This window comes from Myotis lucifugus, unplaced genomic scaffold (genome assembly GCF_000147115.1).
Source record: "Myotis lucifugus unplaced genomic scaffold, Myoluc2.0 scaffold_76, whole genome shotgun sequence".
Taxonomy (NCBI): Eukaryota; Metazoa; Chordata; class Mammalia; order Chiroptera; family Vespertilionidae; genus Myotis; species Myotis lucifugus.
The window spans coordinates 1,525,905-1,539,673 of NW_005871124.1; the positions used below are offsets into that span (position 1 = coordinate 1,525,905).

Here is a 13,769-nt window from a genome sequence, read left to right on the forward strand (position 1 = left end):
TGTCTGTAACCTCAGGCCATCTGCCCCCACCCCCCCCCCCCACCCCGTTGGCCTCAATTTCCTCTTCTGCAGAAAGAAGGCCTGGATTAGGTCACTCCCCAGGCCGCTTCTAGCCTTGACATTCTGTGATTTTCTAATTTCCTGCAGACCCAGGAGCCTGCAGACCCCATGCTAATGTGCATGAATAAAACATGGGCATCCGAAAGCTCTAAATATCGCGAGTATTTGCTTTGGATTTGTTCTCACTTAACAGTGTGGGAAGCAGCGTGCAGCGGGACCCGCGGCCTCCTGTCTGGATTGTTCACCTGTGGCCGGGCTCCCTGAGGGGCTGAGCTGCAGGGAGAGGTCCCACCACCCCCGCCCGGGCCTCGGCCTGGGTCCCAGCTCCTTAACTCTCCTCCACGCTGGCCCCCGGGGGTCTCCACCCCAACCCGCCTCACCAGTTCCCCTGACCCCACGACATCAGGGACATTGACCTTGAATGTCTGCACTGGCACCTTCCCATGTGTCCCTGGGCCCACACTGGAGGCCGCGTGTCACCCATTGCAGCATAGCCCCTTATTTCTACGGGTTGTTTTAAAAGTTATTTTTAAAAAATATGTTTTTATTGATTTCAGAGAGGAAGGGAGAGGGAGAGAGAGATAGAAACATCAGGGTTAGGGTTCGATTTCCGGTTAAGGGCACGTACCTCGGTCGCAGGTTCAATCCTTGGTTCCAGTTGGGGCGCAAGCAGAAGGCAACCAATCCATGTATCTCTCTCACATCGATGTTTCCTTCTCTCTCTCTCTCTCTCTCTCTCTCTCTGTCTCTCCCCACCCCCACCCCCCGCCTCCCTCCCTTCCACTCTCTCTAAAATATCAATGGAAAAAATTTCCTTAGGTGAAGATTAAAAAAAAAAAGTAGGATTCAATTAATAATTTTCCTACAACATTTTAGGCCTGCATTCACACTTGAAATTATCTATCCGATATAATAAAAGCCTAATATGCTAATGATATGCTAAGGCTGCTCAACCACTTGCTATGACGTGCACTGACCACCAGGGGGTAGATGCTCCAACTGGCAGGTTAGCTTGCTGCTGGGGTCCGGCCAATCGGGACTGAGCGAGACTAGCCGTACATGCCCTGGAGCCCTCCTGCGTCCCTTCCCAGCCCCGATCGTGCACTGGTGGGATCCTTTGGCCTGGCCTGCACCCTCTTGCAATCTGGGATCCCTCAGGGGATGTCGGAGAGCCAGTTTCAGCCCCATCCCACAGGCCAGGCCAAGGGACCCCACTGGTGCACGAATTCGTGCACCGGGCCTCTAGTATATATATAAAAGGCTAACTGACCAACCATCCAACCGTCCAACCAACAAACCAACCAGCTGGTACATATGATGCGCACTGGCAATTTAAAAATAAATGTTGCCTCACGCATGCGTGATACATATAAAGCTCTCGCTGGTGCCAATCGCACGTGTGTTTCAATTTTATAATACTATATTATATATACTATTTTGACATGTAAGTTTTTGCAGTAACGTAATTACCACACGAATCTTTCTTCTAATTAATCTCTTTTCAGTGTGCACAAATTCGTGCACCGGGCCACTAGTATTAGATATTGTGCAAACAGACACTTTGGAGAGTAAAGGGAGTGCTATTAATAATTACACCCAGATAACAGGTGTAGCGAGGGCTATCCCAGATCATATATAGTCTTTCTGTTTATAACTGGTATTTGTCTTCTTAAAATAACTGAAGGAACATAAGATATTTCTGTGTTTCTTCAAAAATATTAGTGTATCAGTTAAGGTTACACTAGCAGCAATAACACACAAAATAGCAAAGCTCAGTTTGGTTTATTTTTCACCCACATAAAGTCCAAAACACACATTGCTGTTGGCAGGGGTGGAAAGTGGGGGTGGGGAGTGTTCTGCTCCATGGAGTCATGCAGGTTCCCGGGCTGATGGAGCCCCTGCCAGCTTCCGCATCAGCCTAGTGTGGCCGGGAGTGAGGGGTTTCCTGGATGCTGACTGTCAATGCTAAAAATGGGGATAGTTTCTGGCAAATGGAGATAGTTGGTCACCTGTGTCCAAGGTTGCCCTGGAGATTGACATCCAATGGTCATAGGTTCGCCATCACTGGCCTAGACGGTTGCTCAGTCGTTAGAGCATTGGCCTGCAGACTGGAGGGTCGTGGGTTCAATTCCATTCAAGGGCATGTACCTCAGTTGCAGGTTCGATCCCCACCCTGGTCAGGTGTGTGCAGGAGGCAACCAGTCAATGTGTGCCTCTCACATTGATGTTTCTGTCTCTCCTCCTCCCTTCCATTCTCTAAAAAAAAAAAAAAAAAAAAAAAAAAAATCAATGGAAAAAATATCCTTGGGTGAGGATTAACAAAAAAATAAAAGTGTCTTGTGTTTACTACTGGGCCCTCAGACTGAGAATGACTGCTTTCTTAGTGGGTGGTGTCTGGGAGGGACTGGTGCCCCCACCCCCACTTTTATGAATGTCAGTCTCACTTGCTTAGCAGTCAGCGCTGCCCACGTGGCCAGGTCTCTGCCAATGGGCAGGCCGGGGCACTCGGGGGTTCTGGGAAGGCTGGCTACACCTGGCAGCCGCAGGAACCCACTAAAAAGGAGTCAGGTTGCAAGCAAGGGCGTGCCACGTTGGAGGGTCTGGTTGTGCTGCAAATTGAAAACTTGTGGTCCGTGAAGGCACTGCGATCCATTCCGGCCCCGTGTTGAATAAGCAGCAGTGTAATTAGTCTTCAACACGCCTGCCTTTTCTGGGCCAAACTGTCCGTGCGTCGCTGGGCGCACGCTGAGGGTCTCCGCGGCACCTGGCGGAGCTGCTTAGCTCTGGGAGCGCCCGAGACGTGGGTTAGCTCCAGGCTGGGGAGAGCTGCCATCAGGGGGCGACGCCACCTGCTTGACCTGCCCGGGCTCTGTCCCCCACTGGGTACCTCAGTGCAGCCAGGGACCAGGCCCGCATGATCCTTTTCAGATACGGGGACCCCTCCCCGCCCCAGTGAGGGGGAGTTTGTGTCCTAAGCAGAGAAGAAAATGTTATTTCACTTCCTTCCTGCCAGGACGCCTCCCGTGGGAGCGAGTGTGAGTGGGCATCGCGGGGTCCCCCAGGACAACCCTCCCTCCAGGGACCTCGCCCAAGGGACCATCCCCTCTTTCCCTGCGTGGCCCTCACTTTGGGGTCACAGGCTCGGCGGGTCACGGTAGTAGTTTCTGTGGCTGCGGAACCCATGGGCCGAAATCAAGGCGTCAGCCGGGCTGCCTCCCTCTGGGGCTCCGGGGCACCTGTTGCCTCTTCCGGCTCCTGGTGGCTGCCGCCAGGACACGTGTATCAGGACACGCGTGATAGCATCTCGGCTTCATCTGAGTCACTCGCGATAATCTTCCCACCTCAAGATCCTTAACTTATCACACCTGTGAAGCCCCCCACAGCCACGGGGCGCCAGCGTGAGGGCCTGTCTGGCTGCACGTGGTGATGAGGCCGGAGGGGAGGGAGGCCCCTGCTGTGGCTGATGTTCCGCCGCCTCTGTTCCTCCAGAGCCCTCCGAGTGGGTGTTCGTTCCACTCGGCAGTGGGAGCCTCAGAGAGGTTAAGTGATTTACTTAATACAACACAGCGGGTAAGAGAGGAAGCTGGCCTTCAGCAGGGCCGCCTGACTCCAGGGCCCAGCTCTTCCCACCAAACACAGGAAGTTCTGCGAGGCCTGGGCCCAGGGGGGTGCAGATGACCAAACGCGGTGATCCCCGTGGGGGAGAACCTGCCCTTCTTGCCTGCGATGTTGATTTTTTTTTAAATTTGTTTTTAACATTTTAGGCTACTTTGGGGTGATTTGTAAAAATGTTTCTTGTTGTTTGCAGTGCTGTTATTCCAAGCACACCTGGGTGTGCTGGCTGGCGGCCTCGGGCCAGCACTAGAGGCCTGTGATGTTGATTTTTAGGAGCGAAGAGAGAGCTGGGCTTCGGCCCAGTTTCTGGCACAGAGCTCCACCCCCCAAGCCCTGGAATTTCCTGGGCGGGGCGAGCGGAGAGGCGTCTTTGTTATGCTAATGAGGGGCTTGGGGACCGCCCCGCAGGCTGGGGGCGGGTTATGTGATTGGAGGATTGGAAGTTTCAGCCCCCCACCCCCCCACGCACGGCCCGGGGAGGAGAGGGGGCTGGAGTTTGAATCGGCATCTATGGCCAATGCTGACTGGATCACGCCTACAGTATAATGAATCCTCCACAAGTACCCAGGAGGTCAAAGTCCCAGAGCTTCCGGTGGGTGAACACGTGGAGGTGTGTGGCGAGCGGTGCCCCTGGTCGCCCCTGGACCTTGCTCCCTGCATCTCTTCCATCTGGCTGTTCCCGTGAGGAAAAGCAGGCGGCGGGAAACGCTGTGTCCCGGGTCACACAGCGCAGCAACCAGTGGAGGGGGACCCGCAGCCACGCCCGGCCGGTGTGGCTCAGTGGCTGAGCATCGACCTATGAACCTTCAATTCCTGGTCAGAGCACAGGCCTGGGTTGCGGGCTCGATCCCCAGTGGGGGCCGTGCAGGAGGCAGCCAATCCATGATTCTCTCTCATCGTGGATGTTTCTATCTCTCTCTCCCTCTCCCTTCCTCTAATACAGCGGTGAGTTCCACGAGCCGCTCTAGCAAATGAATGGAAGCCGAGGAGGAGGAGGTGTGGGGACCTCGGATTTACAGCCATTGGTCGGAGCACAGGTAGAGACCTGGACTTGTGACTGGCATTGGAAGTGGGGTGGGGGAAGAGCTGCACCCTAAACCTAGGGCCTGAGTTAAAGATGCCCCAGTTGGTGCATCAGGGCCAGTCCCAGGACCACTTTCCTGAGCAACTTTTCACTAACATTGTTTCTGAGTTTTCATAGACACTTCTCTAGTCATCCATCGCCTCATTTCTGGCTCTGCCCTGCATCTCCAACCTGGATCAAACCATTGCCTCTGTTCATCTCTAGTGTTCTGGAAAGTTCCTTCTCTCTTTACCACTGTATGTTTGGTAACTTCCTCACCTACAGGAAAATCGGCAAGAGGTCATACATAACATTCAACACGAATGAGTAGATGCGTGTGTAGCAGTGTTATGCCCAGATTTCAGGATCCCCAAGAAACCACACCAGGGAGCCAGCCGAGTCCGATGCAAAAGCATAAGAGTCTTTATTTGAGCTAGCTCGGGCTCCCCCACGCTCGCCAACGCAGCGGCAAGTGGCAGAGAGAGTGCTAGCCCTGTGGGAAGAGGGGTTTTATAGGGGGGTTGGAGTAAGGGGAGGAGAGAGGACTATGGGCCCTGCCGATTGGCCAGGCGCAAGTACACAGGATGTGGTTGTGTCTATGGCGCGCACTTCCCTTGATTGTCATTGGTTAGTTTAAAGAAATCCTGGGTGTGGCTAGCAGAGGCTTGGGCTTCCGGGAAGAAGCTCCTTGCTGAGCACATGGCTGCTGCCCCAAAATGGAGGATCCGGGGTAAGATGGAGGGTGTAGCCCTCGCCCTTTCAGGAGCATGTTATTCACATGAGAAGACTTTTTAGAAAAATCATTTCTCAAAGATACAGTTCTAGAAGTGGGCTTTCTAGGCCAAAGGGACATCATACTTCTTGCCCCTCCTCCTCCCCCTCCTCCCCTTCGGCAACCATCAGCTCTTTCTCTATATCTATGGGCCTGTTTCTGTTTTGTTCGGCTTATTCTTTTTAAAAAAATATTCCACATGTAAGTGAAATCATGTGGCATTTGTCTTTCATTGTCTGACTTATTTCACTTAGCATAATGCCCTCTGGGTCATCCATTCTGTCACAAATGGCAAGATTTCATTCTTCTTCAGGACCAAGTAATATTCCATTGTAGAAATGCCCCACCTCTTTACTCGTCTAACACACATCACAGCCTTCCTGTACTTAGGAACTCTGGACAGCACACTTGGGGGCCATTTTAAAACAGCAAAATCACCAACAAAAAAAGTGCAAACATGTGGAAAAGGTGGCACTAAGTAGATCCCAGAAAGGACACTTGTTTACAGAGGAGAGTTGAAATAAAAAGACAGAGGGTCCTCTTGTTCGACCTCAGCATGTCTACAAACAGCCACAAAAGCTAGGGGAGTTTTGATCTTGGAGTTACAGATACATTTCAGTGAGTATGCAAATTTGAAAATACGGAATCCACAGCAAATGAGGATCGATTGGATATTTGTTATCTATTGTCTGTGTCCATGGGTTATGTATATATGTATATAAGTCCTTTGGTTAACCATTGATTTTTAGAGAGAGTGGAAGGGAGGAAGGGAGGGAATGAGAGAGAGGGAGAGAGAGAAACATTGATGTGAGAGAGATTCATCAATCGGTTGCCTCCCCACGTTCGCCCCGACCAGGGCCAAGGATTGAACCTGCAGCCCTTGTACATGCCCTCGCCTGGGAATGGAATCCGAGACCCTTCAGTGTCTAACCACTGAGCGACACAGGCCAGGGTGCAGGAGATGGTTTTAATGGCAATGCTTGGGAGGAGTGGCTTACATTATTTCCACTTACATCTTGTTGGCTAGAACCCCATCACATGACCTCAGTCTCACTTCAAGTGCGCTGGGAAGTGTAGTCTTTCTGTGATTCCAGAAAAAAGCAAATGCCACGGGAACTGGTGAACATAGACAATGATGCCTTTCACACCCCTCATCGGGGCTCTCCATTTCTGTCCCTGTCAAGTGTCTAATGCTCCCTCACTTACCCTATGTCGCGCGCCTCTCCAGATCTCATTTGCACTAGGGAATAGAAATGACTGATAATGGAAGCTTTGCGACGTGGGGTTTCCAGGCCTGAGTAGGCCAGCAGGGGAGATGTTCGGGGCTTTCTGAAATGACACACCAGGTGCTGCTGTGTCATCTTTTAGGCCATTTTGCCTCTCTCTGGGGAATATTAGTGGGAGGCATTTCGGAGTCCAGAGACATCAGGCTAAGAGTATGAGTGGCCGCGTTATCAGATGCGACCAGGCCATTAAAGCGTGATTTCCATCTGGCTCGCTAAGGTACTGATGTGAAGTAGGGAGAAATTATTGTCCTCTCCAGCTCATTTGGATCAGCTTTCGAATCATCCATCTGTCATCCCCCCCCCCACCCCAGAATGAAAGAGGCTTAATCCAGAGCGGGTCGGTAATGGGCCTGGAGAGGGAATTGGGGAGGTGAGGGCCTTTCCCGGAGGCTCTGTGAAGACTGAGGTCTCCGTGTTACTTGCTGCCAGACCCCAGCTCACCCAGGGCTGTCTTTGCTCCTTCTGGCTCCAGCCTGAGGAGAAGGCACAGAAAGCTATGAGCGCCTCTTTCATTGGCTGCACCCAGCCCCCAACACACACTCCAGCCTCCTGGTGCCTTTACACTGTGGCCACTTAGTTAGGCTAGAACTACATTTCCCAGAATTCCCTTTTTCTCACCCATCCACATTGGGGTTGGCTGTTGGAGAAAAGTGCATGAGATTTGGAAGGCAGAGGTGAAGCAACAGCCACTTTTATATTCTGCAACTCTGAGTGAGTCAGCCCTCTTGCAAGGCATGCAGCACGTGGCTGCCAATCTGCTGGCCCACCATTTTGGCCCCAGGGAACAGCTAGGCCATTGGTTCCTCAGCTCTAGCTGGATCCTCTCCTTTGGCTTCTCTAGGTCCTGGGCCGGGTGCCTGTGCAGTCATGGCTGAGAGCCAGCTGTCCCTGCAGGTGACCCACACCACGGAGACTAGAGCTGGTGAAATATGGGTTCTCGCTATCATGGTGGCTTCTAGTTTGTCTTTGTACTTCCCCACACCAGCCTTCAACATGGCCCCCAGTGATTTCCGCCTCCTGGTATTTGTGTCCGGCGGTGTCTGGGGACTGCCTTTGCTCCTTCTGGCTCCAGCCTGAGAAGGCACAGAAAGCTCCAATGGGCACCTCTTTCATTGGCTGCACCCAGCCTCCAACACACACTCCAGGGTCAACCTCTATAAGAGCCAGGGAAGCAGGAGTAGAAAGAGGAGGGTCTTAGCTGTGCCACAGTCATAACAGAGGCCTCCCAGCATCCTCTGGGAGCCTTGGAACCAGGGTGGCCCTACAGAGTGGTCCTGGATTAGGGTGAGAGGCTGAGCCTTTGTACCCCCAGTTGAGCAGTCACTGAATGGTGTCTGCCCCCAGGGGAGAGAGTGTGATTTGGGGTGAGTCAGATCTCTTGGGTGGCGGGTAATTCCTAGAGAGGGACTCAACTGAGAGCTCTCAGCAGCCCCCGACACCCTCGCAGCAAGAGGAACGACCCCTCAGTCTTAAAGCGGGGGATCTGAGCAGTGCACCCACTGAGAGCTGTACCCTTCAGTTCAAAGACTGTGTGATCATAGCTGTAGCTGGTGTGGCTCAGTGGATAGAGCATCGGCCTGTGGACTGAAGGGTCCTGGATTCAATTCCTAGTCAAGGGCACAGGCCTGGGTTGTGGGCTCGATCCCCAGTGTGGGGCGTGCAGGAGGCAACCGATCCATGATTCTCTCTCATCATTGATGTTTCTCTCTCTCTCCCTCTCCCTTCCTCTCTGAAATCAATAATATATATTTGTGTTAAATTAAAAAAAAAAACAACAAGATTGTGTGATCATAGCCCAGCCTCAGGGTGATCTGTGGAGAAGATATTCCCTCTGGCTAGGCATGACATCAACACCCAGGGGAGTAGCTAGAAGGTTCCAGGAGTCCACAAGCTTGATTAATGCCCAACTCTCCTTAACACCTCCCTCACCACCAGCAGAGGAGAGCCAGAGGGAGGTGTGAAGTCAACCCGCCACAGAGAAGCAAGGCCCTGGGGCAGAGGAAAAGCCACTCCCGGGAGAAGGGGTGGCTTCCAAGGAAAGGCTCCCAGGTGTAACAGCCAACTCCCAGCAGGAAGGTAACAACGCTGCTAGGGATGGCGGTCGCCATGGTAATGGCATCTTGGATTCCAACTGAATGAAGCTACTGGCTGGCTTGTCAATCACAGGGTGGCTGCATTTTCATTGGAAACCAGTCTTGCAGGAGGAGAGACTGCCCACCCTCTGTGTGTGTGCACAGCAGGCTCCTGGGAGTGTTGCGGCTCAGGTGTGTCTTTGCATATATGATTTATTATAAGAACGTCTGGGCACATGTTGTAGTCATGAGCATGGCAACCCGGGTCCAGTTGTATGTGTACGTTGGTGTTGGGGGCGGGGTCTGCATGCTGGACCGCCTGCCCATGAACATTAGGCAGAGAGGGTTACTCTAGTTAAGAGACATGATTTTAGGGCTTCTTGGCTCTTCTTCAAAATACCAACAACTGCCCTTGGCCCGGCCGGCGTGGCTCAGGGGTTGAGCGTGGACCTATGAACCAGGAGGTCACGGTTCAATTCCCGGTCAGGGCACATGCCGGGTTACAGGCTTGATCCGAATTGTGGGGCATGCAGGAGGCAGCCGATCCATGGTTCTCTCTCATCATGGATGTTTCTCTCTCTTTCTCCCTTCCTCCCTCTCTCTCTCTCCTCCTCTCTCCTTTACCCCTACCCTCCATCTCTCCCCACCATGCAAGGAAACCAGGAAGAGTTCTCACTAGAACTCAGTCATGCTGGTACCCTGATCTTGGACTTCCAGCCTCTAGAACTATGAGAAATAAATGTCTATTGTTTAAGCCGCTCAGTCTACAGTATCTATATATATAAAAAGCCAGTGTCTGTGACGACCAAACGACCAGTCACCATGAGGTGCTCCCCCCCACCCCTGGCCTGCGTGAGCGGGGCGGGGCGGGACTGGGGATTGGCGAGCGGGCTGAATGGCTGACTTCTTGGTCCCTGCCCCCAGCCCACAGGCTCTGATGGATCAGCGATGGTGAATGGGGGAATCGGGGTGGGTGGTGGGAGGACCAGGCTGGCTATCAGGCCGTTGGGCTCACCAGCTCATCCCTGGCTGCTCGGGGGCTCAGGTCTGTGGGAAAGAAGGCACCAGTGACTTCACCTCCATGCCCGTGTGCCGGGCCGGCTGCTGATGGAACACGCTGCCCGCTTGGGGCTGCTCACGCCGGGGCGGGTAGGTTGCGGGCACGCCCCACAGCTTCCGTCAGCGCCTCAAGTCCCAGCAGCAGCGGCAGCAGCAGTGGTGACGGTGGTGCCCGCGTGAGCAGCCCCAAGTGGGCAGCACGTTCCATCAGCGGCCGGCCCAGCGCACGGGCACGGAGGTGAAGTCGCCAGTGCCTGCTTTCCCGCAGGCCTGAGCCCCTGAGCAGCCGGGGATGAGCTGGTGATCCCAAGAGCCTGACAGCCTGGCGGCGGAGGCGACGTTCGGCCTGGGGACTGGCAAACGGGCAGAAGATGGCCCTGATCGCAGGAGGCTAGGCCCTAGGGACCCTACCCACGTGATTTTGTGCACTGGGCCTCTAGTTCTATTATAATAGCCTGAACCAAGACAGAAATTAACAGCTGATTTCCTATCAGAAACCATGAGATGGCATATTCACAGTGCTGAAAGAAAACTGTCAACCAAAAATCTATATCCAGCCGAACTGTCCTTGCAGGAAAAACACAGGTCCAGGGATGACATTTGAATGCTTGTATCAGGACAAAATTTCCTGCAGCTCACAGAAAACCCAGCTTACAGTGGCAAACATAATATAGATTTTGTCTCATGCAACAGAAAATCCAGGTTGGCAGAATGGCTCAACTATGTTGTCAAGACCCGATCTCCTACTTTCTTGATCTTCCATCCTTACCATGGGGCTTTTATCTCGTGACTGGATGCTGCATTTACAGGGATTGCAACTGTCTTTCCGGCAGAAAGAACGGGAAATGCAAAAGACAAAGGGTGCTTTAAAGGGGGAATATTCTGTTTTCCCTGAAAGCCTCAACTTGTGAGTTTTATTGATACCTCACTGGCCAGAACTTGGACATGTGTCCTCCACCCAGCTGCAAGGGCATCTGAGAAGAGGATCATTTTTGTTTTTCAGCTTCTGTGGTAGCAGATACTGGAAAAGAGGGTCGCAAATGATTTTGGCGTGGCCATTGTACTGTGTGCCTTAATATTACTCTGTAAGATAAAGAAACTGGATGCCATACTTACCTGGCAGGGGAGATGCCATGGTCACGAAGGTGGTTTTCCAGGGGCGAGGCTTACCCATTGCACTCCGCATGTGCAGACCTCGGCAATTTCCCCAAATGTGGGAAACTCGACTGCATGATTTGGGGCGGGGGGGGGGGGGGACTGTGTTCACACTCTCCCCTAGAGAAAAAAAGAAAAAGAAACTGGATGCAACAGCTTCTCAACTCCCTCCCAGCCGGGATTGTCATTTAACACCCCCTGAAGCCCACTTGCTTTATGTGGAAAATGAGGACACTAGTCACTTCTTAAGAATCTTATGGGGGTCAGTCATTTGTCAGGTTCCCAGCACAGGGTTGGGCAAATGGCACCTGAGTCCCGGTGCTGGCTGGCACGTCTTGGCTTTCCAGGAGGAGCCAGGGTCCTGCTCGAGCTTCACCCTGGGCCAAGAGCTGCCTCTCTCTCCCTCTCCTCCAATCACCGTCACTAATGGCGACCACTAATGATCCCGATCAGACGGGAGCCCCTAAGGTAGCAAACTAATTGGTCCTGATGGAGATAAGTTGGACTAACCAGGCAGGCAGCTCAGCGTGGGTAGAGGCCACCTCAGTGGATATTAAACATTCGCCAGACAGTAGAGTGAATGTGCTGGCAATACTTTAATCAGAGCTGGTATCATGCAGATGAGGTGCAGCTCCTAGCCTGGGTGGCTGCCACTAAGTTGGCACCAGGGGTGGTACCCTGAGCCTGCCCTGAGCCAAGAAGTGCCTCCCAATGCAAGACAGGATATCGTTTCTGGAGAGAGGGCCCCATGTGCAGCGCTTTAAAGCGTCTTAAAATAGAGCTAAAAGGGCTCCTGCTGTCAGCGAGCAGCTACCGAGGGCTTTTCCCTCTCCGGCTGGAGGTTGTGGTTCTCCTGCCACAATCTGGCTCCCTTGCCAGGACTGCTTAGCATGACTGGCTCGTGTGAAGGAAGCCGGGGCCTTTGATGACACCAGCTGGTGACTCAGAGCTGAGCGAGGCTTGGAAGCACTAATTGAGCAGCTTAGACAGGGCAGCTGGGGCTATTGTCTGCCTTCTGGGGGCCTACGGTTTAGGCCCTACTGTGTGGGCTGAGCTGTGTCCCTCCCCCAATTCATACATCGAAGCCCTAACCCTCATTATTTCAGATGGTGACTGTATTTGAAAATAAGACCCTTAAGAGGTGATTAAGTTAAAATGAGGTCATATGGAAGGGCCCTAACCCAATATGACTGGTGTTCTTATAAGAAGAGATTAGGACACAGACACGCACAGAAGGAAAATCATGCAAAAACACAGAGAGAAGGCGGCCGTGTACAAGCCAAGGAGAGAGGCCTCAAAAGAAACCATCCCTGCTGACACCTTGATCTTGGACTTCTAGTTTCTAGAACTGGGAGACGATACATTTCTTTTGTTTAAGCCACCCAACCTGCGGTTCTTTGTTATGGCAGCCAGAGGTGACTAATATGGGTATTTCAACCCCATTCTAGCCATTCCTCCTGGAAAAGAGAAGGAGAAGGAGACCAGTTTGAGTTGATTGCAATTTATCATCCATCTTCTCCTGTGAATAAACTGCCACATGTGTGGTCTCTATTATCATCATAAAATATTAATAACAACAACAGCCAATAGGAGCCAATTGTGGCTAATAGTGGGTCTGAAGAGTGAACACTTAGGGGGACTGTCCTTAAGAAAAAGAACACAAAATTGCAAATACAAAACCTAGCATAAGAGTAAATGTTTAAATGAAAAAAATAATAAATTGCAATAATTAAAGGTTCATGAAGACCTCAAGTTTCACAAAACCCAGAAAAAAATATATAATGTTTTTATTAATCAACTGTCTCATTCCTTTTTTCCTACTTTTTTGGGCTGCACAGCTGTGGCTGCCTTTTCATATGGCGACAATTTTTTAATATCATTTTCTCTCGAGACAATAGAAAGATTGGTTCACATGCTTGTTCTCCGTTTATAAAATTGCTCGTAGGGCTGTAGACTCCTTCAGGCTCCCAAGTCGGCCTTGGTCATTGGTTTCCACTGTGATGTAATCACAGAGTGACATTTTGCTTTTTGTTGTTTTTTTTTAATATATTTTTATTGATGTCAGAGAGGAAGGGACAGGGAGAGAGAGATAGAAACATCAATGATTGTAGAGAGCACTTGGGAAGGCACATGGGCATTTCTTTAATTATCGTCAGCTGAAGCCAGTGGCGTTGGCAAAACCACGTCCTGGAAACACGCTTTGCCAGAGGCAGGAGTGTTGTCAGCTTGACCTTCAGCCCAGGTGCCAGGGGATGGGTTTTGTTATTTAGATCCAGCCAAGCACCAGGAATGAATACGACTCGGGCCCCCCAAGAAGGCACATAATCTCCTTTGTCTTGATTTACAGTAAAACTTCCTGTTTTTTGCTGTATAAAATAAACACGCTGTATGGGCTCTGAGTCTCTGTCCCTGTCCCGGTCAGAGGACAGTGGTCCCACCCGGCCCCAGCTTTTTTCTTCCATCTCTGTGTCTGTCTCTTTCTTTCATTTTCTCAATCCCCAGCTGCCCCTACTCAGGAACCGGACCGCTCTCTAGCCCCGCTGGACACGGAGAAGAGAGACGTATTTACAAATGATGAGAGAGAATCATGGACCGGCTGCCTCCTGCACGCCCCCTATTGGGGATCAAGCCCACAACCCTGGGCATGTGCCCTGACCAGGAATCGAACCGTGACCTACTGGTTCATA

General features: G+C 51.9%; 1 non-coding gene and 1 pseudogene across 1 annotated transcript; one reads left to right on the plus strand and one right to left on the minus strand.

Annotated features, from left to right (window-relative positions):
- Window positions 1-11,062, minus strand: part of LOC106697494 — a 39,092-nt pseudogene extending 28,030 nt beyond the window's left edge.
- On the plus strand, window positions 11,036-11,205 carry LOC111826407. The gene has a single exon (XR_002829745.1). It is a non-coding gene; the product is annotated as a U1 spliceosomal RNA (small nuclear RNA).
- Window positions 11,206-13,769: the final 2,564 nt, after the last annotated feature.